We start from the raw sequence: 19647 nt of genomic DNA, 5'->3' as shown, positions 1-19647 counted from the left end.
AAACCTAAACATATACATAGGCAAGATGTTCTACATTAACACAATTAACTTTTTAAACATATACATATGCTTAGTACACGATACTTCCGGTTTTTCTACCGGATGACTTATACATTTAGGAGGTAAACACCTTATCGTAGAAAAAGCTTTACTTTCAAAAAGTGCAAGTAATTATTAAAAATCATACATAATATTTATATATAGGAGTTAATTTTCCTTCGAAAGTCATTTGTTTCAAGTGGCAGACAATGTCAGTTGGAGAGTTACATGTACGTAAAGCGTATAACTGTTGTCTGTGATTAGTGCATTGTGGACACATTGGCACCATTTGATCCTAAATGCTAAACGATGTCGTGATCATACCACAGTTTTAGGATAATTTTACATCGCATCGATTACTAAATTGATGGTAGAATTTCACTGATAAATTCTATTTCCGGTAGCGTCAGTGCCGTTATCTTTTTCTTTTTGTAATAAGGTAATAACGAATGAACCACGTGTCACACTCTTATGCTAGTCTTTAAATGACAATTCCAATTCTAGTAAGTTAAAAGGCATGTATTGCGCGTTACATACATTTATACCCCCCCCCCCCCCCAGGATTACAATGCAAGTAAACACATATAAAGAGTTAGTAACGTTTTACATGGTTACACGTTCAGTAGTGAACGTAACGTGTGGTTTAACAAAATTACTTGCACATACAATAGTGAAGTCTGTCTGTGTGTCTTTGTTTGTGTGTTTGTCTATGTCTGTCTGTGTGTTCGTACGTTTGTCTCTCCCTCTGTCTGTCTATCAGTCTGTATATCTCTCTCTTTCTCTCTGTGTCTCTGTCTGTCTGTCTGTGTGTGTGTGTGTCTCTCTCTCTCTCTCTCTCTCTCTCTCTCTCTCTCTCTCTCTCTCTCTCTCTCTCTCTCTGCGAGGTAGGTGCACTTAAAGAGAAAGCAACACAGTAAGAAATGCATTTCTCTACCAAGAATGAAGTTTGTCTGTCTGTGTGTTTGTGTGCGTGTTTTTTTGGTTGCGTAAGTGTTTCTCTATAAGCATCTCTACGTCTTTGTTCGCGTACATAAGTGCGTGCGTGCATGTGTGGGTGTTTCTGTGTCGGTTTGTCTCACTGTGTGTATGTCTGTCATTTTGTCGGTATGTTTGTGTATGTGTATTTGCGCGTGTTTGTGTGTGCGTGTGTCTGTGTGTGTGCGTGTCTGTGCGTGCGCGCGCGTGTGTGTGTGTGTATGCGTGCGTGCGTGTGTGTGTGCATGTGTGTGTGTGTGTAAGTGTGTGTGTGTGTGTGTGTGTGTGTGTGTGTGTGTGTGTGTGTGTGTGTGTGTGTGTGTGTGAGATTGCAATTATTCCTCCTTTTTACATTTAGTCAAGTTTTGACTAAATGTTTTAACGTAGAGGAGGGAATCGAGACGAGGGTCGTGGTGTATGTGCGTGTGTGTGTGTGTGTGTCTGTGTGTGTGTGTAGAGCGATTCAGACTAAACTACTGGACCGATCTTTATGAAATTTGACATAAGAGTTCCTGGAAATGATATCCCCAGACGTTTTTTTCTTTTTTTTGATAAATGTGTTTGATGACGTCATATCCGGCTTTTCGTGAAAGTTGAGGCGGCACTGTTACACTCTCATTTTTCAATTAAATTGGTTGAAATTTTGGTCAAGTAATCTTCAACAAAGCCCAGACTTCGGTATTGCATTTCAGCTTGGTGGCTTAAAAATTAATCAATGACTTTGGTCATTAAAAATCTGAAAATTGTAAAAATATATATTTTTTATAAAACGATCCAAATTTACGTTCATCGTATTCTCCATCATTTGCTGATTCTAAAAACATATAAATATGTTATATTTGGATTAAGAACAAGCTCTAAAAATTAAAAATATAAAAATTATTATCAACATTAAATTTTCGTAATCAATTTAAAAACTCTTTCATCTTATTCCTTGTTGGTTCCTGATTCCAAAAACATATAGATATGATATGTTTGGATTAAAAACACGCTCAGAAAGTTAAAACGAAGAGAGGGACAGAAAAGCGTGCTATCCTTCTCAGCGCAACTACTACCCCGCTCTTCTTGTCAAGTTCACAAAAATAAACAGATTATGACGTCATTTTAAGTGGCACAAACGTGCACATGAATGCCTTCCCTTTCGAATGATTTACAGTTATAGAATTTCTGTCAAGCGGTTTAAGTTTTATGTCCGTTTTATGAACCCAACCCTCAAAACAAGAATAGTAACGCCAAAGAAGGAAAACATACACACAAACCAACGTTTTTCTCACCGTTGGTTTGGAATATTGCCCCAAAACTTTAGATTTAGTGTTGTGGTGTTAAAATCTATCAGAAAAATGTGTTTGCTAACGTGACGCCAAAAAGTAACCAAAACGGTCCTTAGCCGACTGACTATGTAGCCTACTTACAGGGACACGACTGCCAAATAGTCTCGGCCCGCTCAAAATAACAATGACCGAGACTTTCAGTAATTCCATCGCGTGACGTCTAACCCTCGTACGTCATAATGTGACGTCAAATTAATATGACGTCTTCAAATGTTAAAGTTTTTACACACATACATACGCACGCACGCACAGACAGACAAAAGTTAGCATCGCATAGGCTACACTTACGTGAGCCAAAAACCATTAATAGAGACACCATTAATAGAAGGAATTTTTTCTCACCTGATGCAGGCGACTTGCTCTGTCTTGCACCAGATCTGCCTCTCGTTGCCGGTCTCGGTCCTAAAAGCAGATCATACATCAATCAGTGGCTGCATATCAAGTCTTCGCTTTTTTTTTTTTTTAAGTCATGGTTATGACCAAATCAAACCGCAACACAGTGGCCTAGTGGTAAGGCGTTCGAACCCTGGCCGGGTCATACCTAAGACTTTAAAATTGGCAATCTAGTGGCTGCTCCGCCTGGCGTCTGGCATTATGGGGTTAGTGCTAGGACTGGTTGGTCCGGTGTCAGAATAATGTGACTGGATGAGACATGAAGCCTGTGCTGCGACTTCTGTCTTGTGTGTGGCGCACGCTAATTGTCTAAAACAGCACCGCCCTGATAATGAGTGATATCACCCTTCGTGGTGGACTGGGCGTTAAGCAAACAAACAAACAAACAAAAAAATGACCAAATCAAAGAATTATGTATCGATTGGAGATTGGATTTCCCTTCTTTGAGTCATGTGACGTCTGAGGCCGACAAAACTTTATGTATCGATTGGAGATTGGATTTCCCTTCTTTGAGTCATGTGACGTCAGAGGCCGACAAAACTTTATAATTTGGCTTTTCAGGTTGACCGAAACTTCAAAGGAACTAAAAAAAAAAAAAACGTCATGTGTTTGATTGCATGTGTGTGTGCTGTTCAATGTCAAAACAACAACAAAGTGAGTACATGACGTGTGTTTTGTAGTTCCTTTGAAGTTTCGGTCAACCTGAAACGCCCAAATATGAAGCTTATGTGTTTGATTGCATACATGTGGATTGCATGCATGTTTGTGTGTGCTCGTTCAATCGTCAAAACAACAACAAAGTCATAAGTACCTGAAAGGAATTCGATCGATACATAAATGTTATTTGCGTGTTTGACCAAAATATGACATTTTACACAGATCTCGACAGTCATTGTTCACCTCGACCGCTAGCGCGGTCTCGGAGAACAATGACTGTCTCGATCTGTGTAAAATGTCATATTTTGGTCAAACACGCAAATAACGTATAATAATTTGGCTTTTCAGGTTGACCGAAACTTCAAAGGAACTAAAAAAAAAAAACGTCATGTGTTTGATTGCATGTGTGTGTGCTGTTCAATGTCAAAACAACAACAAAGTGAGTACATGACGTGTGTTTTGTAGTTCCTTTGAAGTTTCGGTCAACCTGAAACGCCCAAATATGAAGCTTATGTGTTTGATTGCATACATGTGGATTGCATGCATGTGTGTGTGTGCTCGTTCAATCGTCAAAACAACAACAAAGTCATAAGTACCTGAAAGGAATTCGATCGATACATAAATGTTATTTGCGTGTTTGACCAAAATATGACATTTTACACAGATCTCGACAGTCATTGTTCACCTCGACCGCTGGCGCGGTCTCGGAGAACAATGACTGTCTCGATCTGTGTAAAATGTCATATTTTGGTCAAACACGCAAATAACGTATATTATTCCCAAATACTTATACTGCTCTACTTTCTCTACAACCTCCCCCTTAATCAGTATATCCCCATGTACATGTTCCTTCCTCCTATTATCCATAATCATTTCCTTGGTCTTGCCTACATTAAGTTCTAAATTATCATCACACCAACCAACAAACTTATCTACCTCCCGCCTGTAGTCAGAGTCGTCATCGTCAGTCATTAGTCCAACCAGTCCAGTGTCATCGGCAAACTTTGCCATGGGGCATGATTCGCCAGAAGTACTAAAATCAGCTGTATACAAAGAAAAAAGAAAAGGAGAGAGAACTGTGCCCTGTGGGGCGCCTGTGTTCATGCACACAGTGTCAGACACTAAATTATCTCCCATTTTCACAAACTGAGGCCTCTTCGTCAAATAGTCCATGATCCAGAGAATGGTGGAAGCTGGAACATTCATCTTACAAAGCTTGTCTGCCATGGGCGGGGATATAGCTCAGTTGGTAGCGCGCTGGATTTGTATTCAGTTGGCCGCTGTCAGCGTGAGTTCGATCCCAGGTTCGGCGGAAATTTATTTCACAGAGTCAACTTTGTGTGCAGACTCTCTTCGTTGTCCGAACCCTCCCCCCGTGTACACTACATTGGGTGTGCACGTTAAAGATCCCACGATTGACAAAAGGGTCTTTCCTGGCAAAATTGCTTAGGCACAGTTAATAATTGTCTATACCTATACCCGTGTGACTTGGAATAATAGGCCGTGAAAGGTAAATATGCGCCGAAATGGGTGCAATCTACTGGCCGTATAAAATTTCATCTCACACGGCATCACTGCAGAGCGCCTAGAACTGTACCCACGGAATATGCGCGATATAAGCCTCATTGCTTGCTTGATTAAATGTGGCTGAATGGTATTAAAAGCACTGGAGAAGTCAAAAAACATCAAACGAATGTAAGAACCCGGCTTGTCTAAATGAGAATAAATCTTAAGAACATACAACACTGCATCATCAACATTCCTGTTTCTTCTATAAGCAAACTGACATAGGTCAATAAAATCTTTCACAAAATCACTGAGCCTAAACAGGACAATTCTTTTAAAAACTTTCATGCACACAGAAGAGGGCCCCAAAGGGGGGATATCATCACGATCACGGGAAGGGAAATTTTAGCTTTCACGATCACAGTTACCTTGATTTTTGTTTTCACGATCACAAACACCTTGACGAATAGAGGATCGTAGAGTGATACAGCTGTGAAAAATGTACGTTGAAAATAAAATGCTTTGCAATAATGCCCATCACGATCACGAAAACAAATGACGATCACGATCACGAGACTTGATTTTTTTGTCATCACGGATCACGGGCAAAGTCCCATCACGATCACAGAAATGGAAATTTCGGCAATCACGGTCACAGAAAGGTCAAAAAACGCCAATCACGATCACGATTTTAAACCCTTTGGGGCCCTCACAGAAGTCAGTGCTACAGACCTCAGGTCGTTCATGATCTGTACAGATTTTTTCTTTGCCGGGAACAGGCACAATGCATGAAGTTTTCCACAGTGCTGGTACTTTACTAACACTAAGAGATAAATTAAAAATAACAGAAAGAATGTAACTGTTGTAGTCTGTTGTCGAAGAAATTTGAAAGGGCATTTTTCATAATCCGCTAACTTCAACCATTATTTTTAATAAATAGATAATACTACATGGTTTGCTGTGTCGTACCAGATTTACACAAGTGGTTTTTTTTTAAATATTGAACTGCAAGCGAAAGCGAGCTGTTCACTATTTGAAAAAGCAACGAGTGTATATCTGGTACGAAACAGCAAGCCATGTAGTATTCTGTTTATCCTACATACTGTAATTACGTGTATTTTACTGAAAATGTCCTGCATTCGAGGCAGCTAAATTGAAGGCGCTTGTTTTGGAACCTCGATCTCTTCTAAAGCCTCGTGCAATCTATTAAGTCAAAGCAAAGAAACGTCACTCTGAAAGTGTGGCGTGACGTGTTAGTTCGAAAGAAGCATCGAGGGTAATTAGCGAGCGCAATTTTTGTTTCTATAATGACGTTTGTCTCAGTGACTTTGACATAAGCAGTGGAAAAACAGGTCCCTGCCAGACTTGCTTGACATGACCTCATTTACATGATATACACACGTGTGATTTGAACGATTATTATCTCACGGGTGTCTCTCTCACGTATGTAGGATAATCACTGAGACTCGGTATGTAACCTCTACGTATATTGCTCCAATCGTCCCTCTGTTAAAGCGCCCAGATTGAAGAAGCTTCAAATTTAACCTGGATCTCTCCCAAAGCCTCATGTACTTTTTATTTTCAAAGCAGACATCACTCAATAAAGCATATCGTAACATGTATGATCTTCAAATTATTCTCATAAATTCTGAAGAGTGAATAACAAATTAATCTTATAAACACTATCTGTTTGTGTGTGCTTTTTGTTGCGGACTGTGAAGTTGGGTCCACAAGCTAGTCATACAATGGCATAGTGAGTAAAAATTTGTTTTCTTTTTTATTTTACAGATTCCAAGATGCTTACGAGAGGAGCCCTGGTTGGTGGCTTGGGGGAGTGTATCAGGCCTGTGATTGGGCTTCTCTACTTTGCTGATCTTCATGGACAGCCTCTATGAAAAATCTACATCTACATGACAACACTTGTACATCAAATGTGTCAATTTGGAAATAGCCAAGGTTTTTAGGACTGTTATTTTACCAAAAGGTGTCAGGTTCCTTCTGGTCCATGAATTCAGAAGTTTTTGAATTTCCTTAACTTATTTCTATAGTTAAGAAAAACAACCTCGGATACATTCACTGAAAAAATAACACCAGGTGCTTTAAAATTATCCGGGTTCCAGGTAAAATTCATATCAGACAAAAATCTTTTGCAAAACTTTTAAAGGTCCTAACCAAACTACAATTGTTTTATCATAGTTCATTCTCAGACCTGATAGTGATGCAAAATGTAACACTTTTATACTTTCACAAAAATATTGCTCTGTATCATCAAGAAACAGACTGGTATCATTGGCGAATTGTGACAATAAACCTCCCCTTCCAAAAGTCCTGTACTGCTGCATGGTCTTCATGGTACATGGTTAACATGCCTAACATAAAAATGCGTTTCAGTTTCTTGTCCCCCTCCGTTCTGAGACCTTGGTTGTTTCGCTGCTCTGTAAATTCGTCAAGGGAGCGGTTAATTCTTGGCAAAAAAAATGTAATGGAGAGCCCACATGTGTGTTTCATTGTGGATATCAAAAATCCCCAGCCCACTCTCTTCCACTGTCTTTCCCATGCAGACCTGTTTACCCTTACGATTTTGGCGTAATTTATTACGATTTTCTGCAAAAAATACGCCATTCCGCTATCCGTGTCAAGACTACGATTTTTATAAATAAAAAAAAAATTATAATATTTTTTTTGTTTTTGTTTTGTTTAATAAATTCACATGTTTGGCATTGTTTTTTTCAATAGTAAAATGGGGTGAAAAAGCACAAGACTGACCAGAGATCATGTCTGTCTGATGAGACGCTGGAGAGCCTTCTAGTGATGAAGTCTCGCCCGCACTCATTCGGCAAGCGCAAGTGCAGTAGAGAAGCGCTTGACACACTGAAAAAGGCCTACTACGAGCAAAAGAAAAAGAATCAGTGATGCATGTGCTTTTGATGTGATCTTCTTTGAAGTTATGATGACTACAAAAACTGACTGATGTGTTTTGTTTGTGAATGAGGGATATAATTATGTGCATGATTGCGTTTCGCAGACACAGTTGTCATGTGCGTTGTAATTGGCGACGAATGCTGGATGATTACTATTTTTGTGCCAGGATTACTATTTTTGGGGCTGAGCATTACTCCAAAACAATTTTGGCGTAATTTATTACGATTTTCATAAATAAAATAAAATTTAAAAAAATAAAAAATTAAAAAAATTATTTTTTATTTTTATTAATTCACATGTTTGGCATTGTTTTTTTCAATGGCAAAATGGGGTGAAAAACCACAGGACTGACCAGAGATCATGTTTGTCTGATGAGACGCTGGAGAGCCTTCCAGTGGTGAAGTCTCGCCCTCACTCATTCGGCAAGCGCAAGTACAGTAGAGAAGCGCTTGACACATTGAAAAAGGCCTACTACAAGCAAAAGAAAAAGAATCAGTGATGCATGTGCTTTTGATGTGATCTTCTTTGAAATTATGATGACTACAAAAACTGACTGATGTGTTTTGTTTGTGAATGAGGGATATAATATTATGTGCATGATTGCGTTTCGCAGACACAGTTGTCATGTGCGTTGTAATTGGCGACGAATGCTGGATGATGGATATATGTGCATGATTGCGTTTCGCAGACACAGTTGTCATGTGCGTTGTAATTGGCGACTAATGCTGGATGATTACTATTTTTTTGCCAGGATTACTATTTTTGGGGCTGAGCATTACTCCAAAACACTTAAGGGGGTTAACAGGTCTGCTATTTATTTATCACGGACCATCATTATGCGCTCATTATAAATGATACCGTGTCAGGTCAATGTTTTGAGGAAATGGTATGTGACCAAGTGTGGGGGTGTGTGTTATGTATGGTCAGTTATCCCATGCAAAAAGCCTGACCATATCTGATAAAACAACACATAAATATTAACCAGGAAACCACAAATACTGAATATCCAACGTAAACACACAATTACAAACATAAACAGTTGTATGCTGATTTTATTATTTATACAATCATAACACAATTATGCATCAAACATGAATACACACGCCAAATGATTTATTAATGCCCAAAAACATCCACATGATACGCTCTCAGATGCTGTGACAGTTCGTGTCAGCAATCAACACTGAATTTTTGAATATGGTACAATAGGACGTTGGCAATTGATATTTACTTCAATTGATGATACAAGAAATAAAAATAAATTATTAAAATTGCAGTAACAACGACTTTATACCCATACAACGAATACAAAAAGTTTACCTGTCCAGATGCAAGCATTGGCGATTAAAAAAACACCTATTTTATTGAATAAGATTGTGCAGACTTTACATGCATTTTATTTGCAGTAACGCTTGTGTGCCGACATATAAAAACAATCTTGACTAAATAGTAAAATAGCAACAATGACACCAACCATACACATAAACTCATGCATAGAAAAATAACTTAGTAATAAGTGGCAAACTTACATGGATCAATAACAGTGCCGAGAACGGTTCGTCCCGGACGCAGTGTGCAGAAGTTATCTACTGTTTGTGTTGTATTTTCCAAGTATGCTATTTGCTTTTTGTAAAAGCATTATTCAGAGTCATTCAACATCCTAACTCGCTGACAATACATTATCAGAAGCCGGCCGGCCGTGACTCCTAACAGCAAACGAAATCAGTTGTCCAAGACAATTGCTCACATGACACAAGAGAGGCAAACCGTTGAAAATTACTAAAGGGTTTTAAATAAAAATAATGAAGGGTTAAAGATTATAATCATTATTCCCTTGCTTGGGTCTTATGAGCTAGTTTCTTGGACAAATCATCGATATATATATATAGACAAATCACAGGCAGTCGGTCTAGATCTAGTTTCCTAAATAGATCTACAGGACCTGGTGCATTTACAGTGCACATTTTCAACAGGCCGTTTGTAGAACTGCTTCTCTAAAAATGAGCATTCGGCGTAGGTATGTTGAACGACACAAGCACGAAGCTGCGCCAATATTTATTATGTTTTAGTTCATTATTAGGCCTAACTTACTTATTCTTCAGAGAGCCTCAACGCAGCACCAAGGGCCAAATCCGGATCAGCAACAAAATGTAGGAGAGGTGAGGGGTCATGATGGAACTTTCTACATCACGCAGCGAACAACAAATAAAACGATCATCACAAATTATCATTAGTGTCTTGGCACTGCTGTGGACGTTTATAAAATCAATATTGTAAGCTTAAACGTACCTTTCAATAACATCAGTAGGATGATTACCAGATGTGAGCAAGCTCACACAATGGTTCAGCTTTCTCCTAACTTCTTGAAGAAATATTAATTCCGCCATCGTGTGGAACCGGTGGAACTGCGTAACTCCGTTCCCGCGTTTATTAAAATTGATATATAGTTGTACGTTTATTTTCTGTTCCATATTTTGGAATAACAAGCAAAAAACCTTTTTTTCTACAAACTACCAATCGTTATTCGACACCTTTCAAGGTTGGACACTGAGCCAATCGCTTGTCTTGTTACGTTCTCAGTTGATCAGATCGATTGGCATAGCAACCAGTATCGAGATGCGCAGTAGCGATACTCTTGAAATTCGAGTCCGACCAATGAAATTACAGAGTATCGATACTCAAAGTCTCGATACTCGCAGTATCGAGGGAAGACCAATGAAATGAACGAGTCTCGATACTCGGAGTATCGAGACTTTGAGTATCGAGACTTTGAGTACGATACTGTGGGCCTTTTGGCGCACCAGGGTGCTGTTCACACTCGAGATCAGAATTTAACCAATCGTTTTGTAGACACTCGATACTGAACTAGGGCGGCATATCAACCATACTCGATACCACGGATTGGTTCATTTCCATACTCGATACTCGCAGTATCGAGGGAAGACCAATGAAATGAACGAGTCTCGATACTCGGAGTATCGAGACTTTGGGTATCGATACTCCCAGTATACTGTGGGCCTTTTGGCGTTCCATACCTGTGGAAGTGAGTCGGGGCTGGCCGAGACTACATGCTTCCCTTTCAGAAGAAGAGTGGGTCGATCCTCGCCAAAATGACGTCATTGTGTTGTGTGATGTGACGTAACACTACTTCCAGTTCTCGACTGGTGCGGGCGGACAAATAGAGTAACTGTCATGCCCATCTGGAGAGAAGAAATACACAACATTTCTAATTGACTGTATTAGCGAATTGAGATTGGCTCTGTTTCACACAACCTCACTTTTTGCTAAATCTTTTCATGCAGTCGGGAGGAATAGTTGTTTCGTCTGCAAAGATGAAGAGTTAGATCATACTCATAGAGTCACTTCGATGAATGATGGCGACTTCTGCAGTTCTGCGTTGTGTGCTGTCTGCTGTTGGTCGTGTAGAAGGACAACGAAAGACATCCGTGTCAGCAGCATGGATGCCATAGCACGCGTTGTGTGCTATCTGCTGTTGGCCGTGTAGAAGGACAACGAAAGACATCCGTGTCAGCAGCATGGAGACCATAACACGCGTTGTGTGCTGTCTGCTGTTGGCCGTGTCGTCATGCGAATCTTATCAGACCGACCCGCCACAGCTGTTCCTCAACTCTCCGACTCACTGCGGGAAGGTGTATAACGTCACAAACACGTCCGTCTTCCACGTCAGCAAAACCAACGCCCCACGCTCCTATAGTCCCTGTGACCTGATATTCACCTCTATTGACCCAACAGACCGCGTGTGTCTCTTTAAGCGTGAACTCAATATTATCACATGTAATAGCGTCAAGATAACGCTGTATCATGGTCACGTGGGCGTGGATTCGCCACGCGAGTATACCTTAAACTGTAGCTCTAGTTTATCTGGCGCAGAATGGTGTTCCCGCGGCCGGCCATCTCTCTCCCTCAGTATGGCTGGAGATGGGTCCTATCCGTCCATGAGGGACATAGATGTGGATCTGTTGGTCTACAGCAAGCAGAGTGTTCACAGGCACGTTTCCATGGACACTGACCATGTCTGTGGTGACGAGTTCGACTTGCAAAGGAGCAGAATCAACGTCACAAACATCGACCCGCTTCATTCTAAAACAAAGGTATATATATAGAACTCTTTTTTTTGTATTCATATGCTGTGAAACCCCTCATTTTAAAACCTTTACAGGTGGGTTATAGAAACACGAAAATACCCAGCATGCTTCCTCCGAAAGCGGCGTATGGCTGCCTAAATGGCGGGGTAAAAACGGTCATACACGTAAAAGCCGTGGGAGTTTCAGTCCATGAACGAACAAAAACACAAAAAAATCCTTTACAGATGTGTTCAATAAGGTCTAAAGAAAAAGGGAGTCTTAACACTTTCTACTCCACCTATGGTGACCACGTTTTTTTAAGCCAAGACCAGCTGTGCTGCAGCAGATCACTCAGAATTGTACAATGGAAGGGCGCTGGTTCTGAGCGACGCTTAGTTCTCGAGATAGGTGTGACCACATGGCGTCATTTATACTTTCGTCATCGAAGATCTTTCGTATTTCAATCAGTGCCATTTCCCAGTTCTGTGTTCTGCAGTCGTTTGGACCGATTTGACAAGTTGAGAAAACCAATGACATTTTATTTTTGAGTTCTTCAGTACTGGTGACACTGACAGAAAGGGGGAAAAGTGGTCAAAATTCAAATCTCTAGTTTTGTTTTTGAAATATAACTTTTCATAAAGCAGAAACACTGTAGTATCTGATTTACAAAAGAAAAAATCACTGGTTCACATGGTTCTTACATAATATTACTTTTAAAGCTGGTTTTTGTGTGTCTGTGTGTGTGTTTGTAAGATAACGATAGGCTCCGAAACGGCTGCACCGACTGAGACGGGAATTGCAAAGAATGTTCTTTTCCACTCGAGTCGTGTCATAGTGTACTTTTGGAATAGCAAATTTGAAAGGATTCTGTAAAGTAAAAGAAACGGGGGAAAACATTTGACATCCTATGAGCTATCGAGGATCCTCGACGTCAAGGCTCTCGAAACTTGGTCTCGGTAACAAAGACAATTCTGTGACGTCACGCTCTCTCTCTCTCTCTCTCTCTCTCTCTCTCTCTCTCTCTCTCTCTTTTTCGCTCTCTTTCTCTCACTTTCTCTCTCTCTTGCCGCAAGCGAAAGACGTGTACGTACAAATATCTCTCTCTTCTCTGTGCGGGTTAACAAGTCGTGAAATACGAACGTGCCGCAGCGCGTGTAAACATACACGAGTGTGTGTGTGTGTGTGTGTGTGTGTGTGTGTGTGTGTGTGTGTGTGTGTGTGTGTGTGTGTGTGTGTGTGTGTGTGTGCGTGTATGGTGTGTATGTGTGTGTGTGTGTGTGCGTGTGTGTGTGTGTGTGTGTGCGTGTGTAAGCGCCCGAACCTAATAGAGGGATTCCTGGGCATGTGCCCTCCCCTCCTCCCGGAAAATGTTGATAAAAACAAGGAAAATGGAGCAATCTGGTGCAATCTAAGACAAAACAAAAAAACACGTCCGGAAACCCCGGGAATCCCCCCCTCCCCCCCCCCCCCGATCCGCCCATGTGCTTCAAGTTGTGTCTCTTTCTTCCCTATAGTTTTGGATTTTTCTCAAATGGTTAAACGGGGAGATCAAAGAGGTTATAAGCTGAAACAAAAGGTCCGACTCTTGATTTGTTGCTCTGTGCTCTGAACTTTTTTTCCATTTTGTTATTCTGAAATGTTCTGCAGTGATCAGTGCAGTGCTACAAAAATAAGACTGATATAGTTAACCATGCACTGCCTGTGGTCTACAGATCAAGGCTAAAGTTATAATTCAGAAAACTCATGCACACGATTATGTTGGTGTACAATCGAACCTGTCTAAAGAGACCACCAAAGATAAGTGGTCTCTTTAGAGCGGTGGTCTCTTTAGACAGATCATTAATATAGTTGTAAAAACCGTCAGGGATCCTTTTGGGTGATCTTAGTGGGCATGTGGTCTTAATGGACAGGTGGTCTGAAAGGAAGGTCGACAGTACAACCTGTTTTGGATGAACGTATTCGTCTTTGCACAATGATCTAAAAGTAATCAACCCACATTTTGCAACTGAAGATCACTGATTTAATTACTGCACACTGGGATGATATTTGACACTATCATGAATTATCAACCTTATATTCTACAAACACACACACGCACACACACACACGCACGCACACACACACATACACACACACACATATACACACTGACACACACACACACACTGACACACACGCACACACACACTGACACACACACACACACACACTGACACACACACACACTGACACACACACACACACACACTGACACACACACACTGACACACACACACTGACACACACACACACTGGGACACACACACACACACGCGCACGCACACAAAAAACACATTCATGCTCTGTGAAATGCACAAACACCACCACAAACGCGATAGACACTCATATGCTGATTAAACGTATAATTAACCGGCCAAACAAACAATTCCTCTTGTGAAATGCCAAAATCTGAAGGACAGCCTAATTTCAATTCGTGTGTTTTGTCCAGTTTGTGGTTAGTTTATAACATGTGAAATTCCTGACCTTGTTCCATCTTTGAGTGTACTGCCTCATCACGCACTTTCCTTAGTCGCACTGGGCACCCCACCCCCCCCCCCCCCCCAAAAAAAAAGAGAAAAAGAAGGAGATTCGGCCCTCTTTCTGAGCTTTCTCAGATATACTCGAAGTACATTTAGCGAATTTATGTTGCCAAATACGGATCATAGATCAACATTTCACTACACGGATCGAATAATGCACAGTCGAAATAGATGCGACTTTCACACTGCCGAAGACTACCAGCAAGTAGCAGGGGCATAAAACAGAGAATTAAAGCTAGGATTCCATTCTTACGGCTGCGGTGCGGCTCCGGCGACGGCAGCGGCGACGGCAATTTGAAAAACATTGATGAAAGAAGGGATGACCCCATTCACACGGGTGCGGTACGGCGACGGCGACGGCGACGGTCCGGCGTGCGTGCGTTTTTTCAAGAAAGCTCCATGCAGCTTTCTGGACTGCCGTCGCCGGACGCCGTCTGGTATTTTGTGGGCGTGTCTCTTTTCGCGCGTTTTTCTCAGAGCCTTTCCGAGCACAAAGAGACGAAAATACTGCTGAAATCTTTCGCCATCGAGTTGCAGTTCTTGAACAAGATGGTGATAGGTTCCAAACTGCCGTCTTTTCTCCAAAATGGCATGCACCCACCAGCGATGTCGTCTCTTTTGGCGTTTTTTCATTTGGCGGTACGCTAATAATATTAACATAAATTGTTCTTCATTATGAATGACAGTTTGCATGAGACGAGACCAATGTGGAGCCATGGCGGCATTGGCGGGAAGAGAACATATCCGGACGACGTCGCCGTTATATACGGTTCACGACGATGCGTTTTTCTCGCCAGAGCCGGATGCCGTTGCCGTCGCCGGAGCCGGAGCCGCACCGCGGCCGTAAGAATGGAATCCTAGCTTCACAGATCTAAAAAAAAAATTAAAAAAAAATTAGATCCGTTACAGCGATTCGCTTAAGAAGTTACCACGGTTATTCGTCTTCAGTTATTTCCCCTGCAATAAGTTTCCTTGCAGTCGCGAAGATTTTTCAAGTCGTCTTAGTCAATGAAGCACGGTAAGTTCTATGCTGACAAAAGTCACTTTCGGACAACACGACGATTGACTTAATTTATGAGCCCAAAGGTAACAATATCGACAAGAATGTACGCATTTGACATTAAATGAAACATTCATAGACAGTTTCCAACTCACCAGATCTGCCAAAGAGCCGTCATTCGTGAAAAAACGATGATTTATTTTTAATCAGACAGGTATCGGAAACAATCTCTTGGTCACCTACGTTATTCCTTCCGAGGCGACGTGACGGCGCCAAATTTGTTTGTTTATGGCTGTTTATCGCGAAACAACACAGTTGAAATTTGTGTGTAAAATACCACAAATGTGTGGTGAATCAGTTCGTCATCTGCGTTTCGATGGTAATTCAGTCAGATTGGAGTTACTTTGAATCGAAGGCGAGGGTAACCTGCGTTATTATTCTCCATCTCACAAATTTGATTGCAATATTTTATACAGAAAGTAAATTTCAATGATTCTGGCTCAGACTTGTAGATCTGTTATGCAGTGTTTTGGTAGTGTATGTGCTTTTCTGCTATGAAGCTCATTTGGAGTGATACGCTCATCGAAGTGGGGTAGGCTACCCTATGTGTGACATCAGCCGTATGCAGATTACGCCTCAGAACACTCTCGCATTTCACAAAGACAACAATAATTTGCAACATTTCTAGGACTGCATCCGTTTTATAAGATACTATTTAAACAAGAAGAGCAAACGCTCGATCGAGTCACTTTCGCAGTTCTGAATATTATATGAGGCATCAGATGGACAGGAAGAAATTGCTATTCACAACACAATGAGTCACGTTCACATAAAATTTGAGCCCGGTCACTTTTATAGTTTCCGAGAAAAGCCCAACGTTAAGTTGTGTGTTGCCGAACAGAAAAGGCTAGTTATCTCCCTTGTTTTTCTGATAACGTTCGTAAAAGGCTACAGATGTAAATACTTTGATGTAAAGAATAATCCTACAAAGTTTCAATCACATCCGATGAACTTTGTCAAAGATATAAAATGTCTAATTTTTCCTTTGACGCTGACCTGTGACCTTGAAAAAGGTCAAAGGTCAACGAAACCATCGTTAAAGTGTAGAGGTCATTGGAGGTCACGACTAAACAAAATATGAGCCGGATCGCTTTGATAGTTTCCGAGAAAAGTCCAACGTTAAGGTGGTGTCTACGGACGGCCGGCCGGACGGCCGGCCGGACAGACTAACACTGACCGATTACATAGAGTCACTTTTTCTCAACAACTCAACAAAAACAGCACAGACACGACCATTATCAACAACACAGAACGGGAGGTAAGTCTTCAAAGACGCACCAAGTGTGCGTTCCCGTTTTTGGTCGCCATTTTTGCTAGCATTTTCACAGTAAATCTTAATATTTCGATATCTATTGAATGAGTGTGGTATTTTCTTTGATTGTGGCGATTCTCCTATCTCTCTGGCATGCACTGGGTGCGTTGTGACCAGTTTCTCCCCTAGACTGTATTGAAAAAATGCGTCCGTGTGAGCTGACCCCCACTTGTCCCCAGTAGCAAAGAACAACTCTTTTGCGAAGCAACTGAATATGACAAGAAAAGAAAGCGTGCAGAAGTATGTTTGGGTCCTGCCAGACTTCATTGTAGTGTTGGTGTATGTGACTTGGCCCATGCTTGCACACACCCAAACACCATACGTTCTCTAAGAACAGAGGTAATGAACAACCGAACTCTGAGTTCCAATCATGTATTCAGATGTATGCTTCCATGATGTGTCCCGGCTTACAACCAGCATGCAATAGTCAAACAAGGGAGATCATTCCCAACATGTTAGATGCATCGTCTGCATACAGGACACTACATTTATGACCAACGATTTCTCCCTTGAATGAAAATGAAGATGTCTGCTTTTCGTCTGCTTTGAAATTGAAGGTAGGGAGATTTTACAGCGCACACGGTAAATTGCAAGTCGTAATGGACAAGAATGTTGTTATTCTTCTTTCTTCGAAGTACCGTAGATTTGTTCTTGGCCATATTTTCGAGCTGAACATTGTTATATTATGGGATAAACACGTTTGAACGCACATTCGCAACAACATTTTGATCATTTGCTCCGGAACTGCAACATCGATTTGCCCAAACAAAAAATTCTGGCTCAATATGCGGAAACAGTCTGGTAGTGTCATATTTTTTAAATGGATTTGGAAGATGGATTTGGAAGATATGCTCATAATTTACATGGCACTCCGGCCCTGTTCTTTTTTTCGTTACACCCAATCCCGTTATTTGTTTTGGGCGACGCAGCATTAGTAGTAACTGTGTAAACACTGTGTATCGCAGGCGTTAGATCGACGTTACGGGAAGCGTCACTGAGCGAATATATCCGTACCTGCATGGTCAGATAGAGCCAAATGAGTGGGTACGGATATATCCGTACCTGGGAGACAATGAGTTAACATGGCTGTAACTTTACAGAAGTAAGGAAGTGAAAATAGTTAAGGGAGCATGGAGTCTCCTGATCGATTTAAAAAAAAAATGACACAATACCGAGAAAAATACACAGAATCACATTTAAAACAAATTAAGTTAAACAATTGACCTTGACATTTTTCCTACGACCTGAAAAACGTAAAATTACTCCCATTCTGAAGAGGTAAAAGTGATCATACTCTGACAAACATGCATGTTGAGGGATGCTTAAGCCCTGTTTTAAAGTGTTCAGAATCTGCCATGTCTGAAAATTAATGTGAGTAATAAAAAACTAATATAAAATATAATGTAATGTAAAACTTCAGAAAGTATTACATTATGATATTATAATGCCATAATTCGCTTTTGGATGTAAACGTGCGAGTGTGTGTGTGTGTGTGTGTGTGTGTGTGTGTCAGTGTGTGTGTGTGTGTGTGTGTGTGTGTGTGTGTGTGTGTGTGTGTGTACCCATGTTTCCACAGGTTTGGTTGCCTAAATCACCATAAGGCAACTATCCACACGTGGATGGCAACCTAAACTCTGGATGGCAACCTAATTGTGTGGATGCTCGCTTCATTTAACACCGTTAAATTGACTTTTTTGACGGAAAGAATGTCATAACAATGTTCAAAATGACATTCTTTCCGTCCTCTATAGGCGACGAAATAGGTCAAATTTTGTGCATTTTTTAGTGCAAAATTCTTCGATGCCGGAGCGAGTACTGCACCCAGTGCTGTTGTAGTGCAAAGGCACTACACCCAGTGCCGCCTCTTAGGTAACCATCCACACTTTAGGTATGTGTGTGTCGCCCACTTTCCCTCACTCTTTTGATATCTTTATTTGTTGTGCTCTTAAATTGAATGTTTCTATGTTTTGTATAATAATCCATTCAGGCAAATGAAGTTATACTTTTGTTTTTGTCGATGTGAAAGTGAACGCCAAGGCATGTATGACTTTAAAGGGAGAGAGAACAAGATTATGAATTGCATGTCCTGACCGTTCATTTTGACATTGAAGAAATGTTTAAGGCCAAATAAGATAATATGTTGGTTTAGAGTAACCCGACCGACCCTATTTTTCACGCCGACTCTAAAACTTTGTTTTTGATTTCTAAAAAAACACAGTGTAAACTATTTACTTATTTTATGAACCTTCGTTTATATCATGTTTGGCAGGAGGAGGGGCAGGGGTGGGGGTCGGGTGTTGATACATTACACAGTAAATGAGTAATGATACATAACGAAGAGAAGTTATTCAATTTTCGTGCTGATTTGTCCGTAGAGAACGTCAGCATTATGAATATATTGATGTGTTTTATCCACCTCCAGAGCACGAACTCGAGACCAAAGAAGACCTGCGAGATCACGTTCAGATATGAAGGCGCCAAGGAGAACACCTTTCTGTGCGTCGAGTTCCACTCTGTCAGAGCCGCCAACCCGCTGTGCACCACGCCCAACTACACTCTGCAAATCTTGATCAACCGCGCAAACAACACAAAGGTGTCATACGAGTTTGAATGAGATACACATGACATTGTAATTAATTGCAATCATATGCAATACACAGTAATATCACTACGCTACTGCTCCCGTCAACGTTCAGATTAACTCGAATGTTGTTTTTTTAAGCTAGACCTGTGACACTTTGCACACGTTTATGGTTTGATGATATATTGACGTGACCCAAGTTTGGTG

Source organism: Littorina saxatilis, linkage group LG12 (genome assembly GCF_037325665.1).
Source record: "Littorina saxatilis isolate snail1 linkage group LG12, US_GU_Lsax_2.0, whole genome shotgun sequence".
NCBI classification, from domain to species: domain Eukaryota; kingdom Metazoa; phylum Mollusca; class Gastropoda; order Littorinimorpha; family Littorinidae; genus Littorina; species Littorina saxatilis.
The sequence above is the reverse complement of the archived record's forward strand: the minus strand, read 5'-3'. Positions refer to the sequence as shown.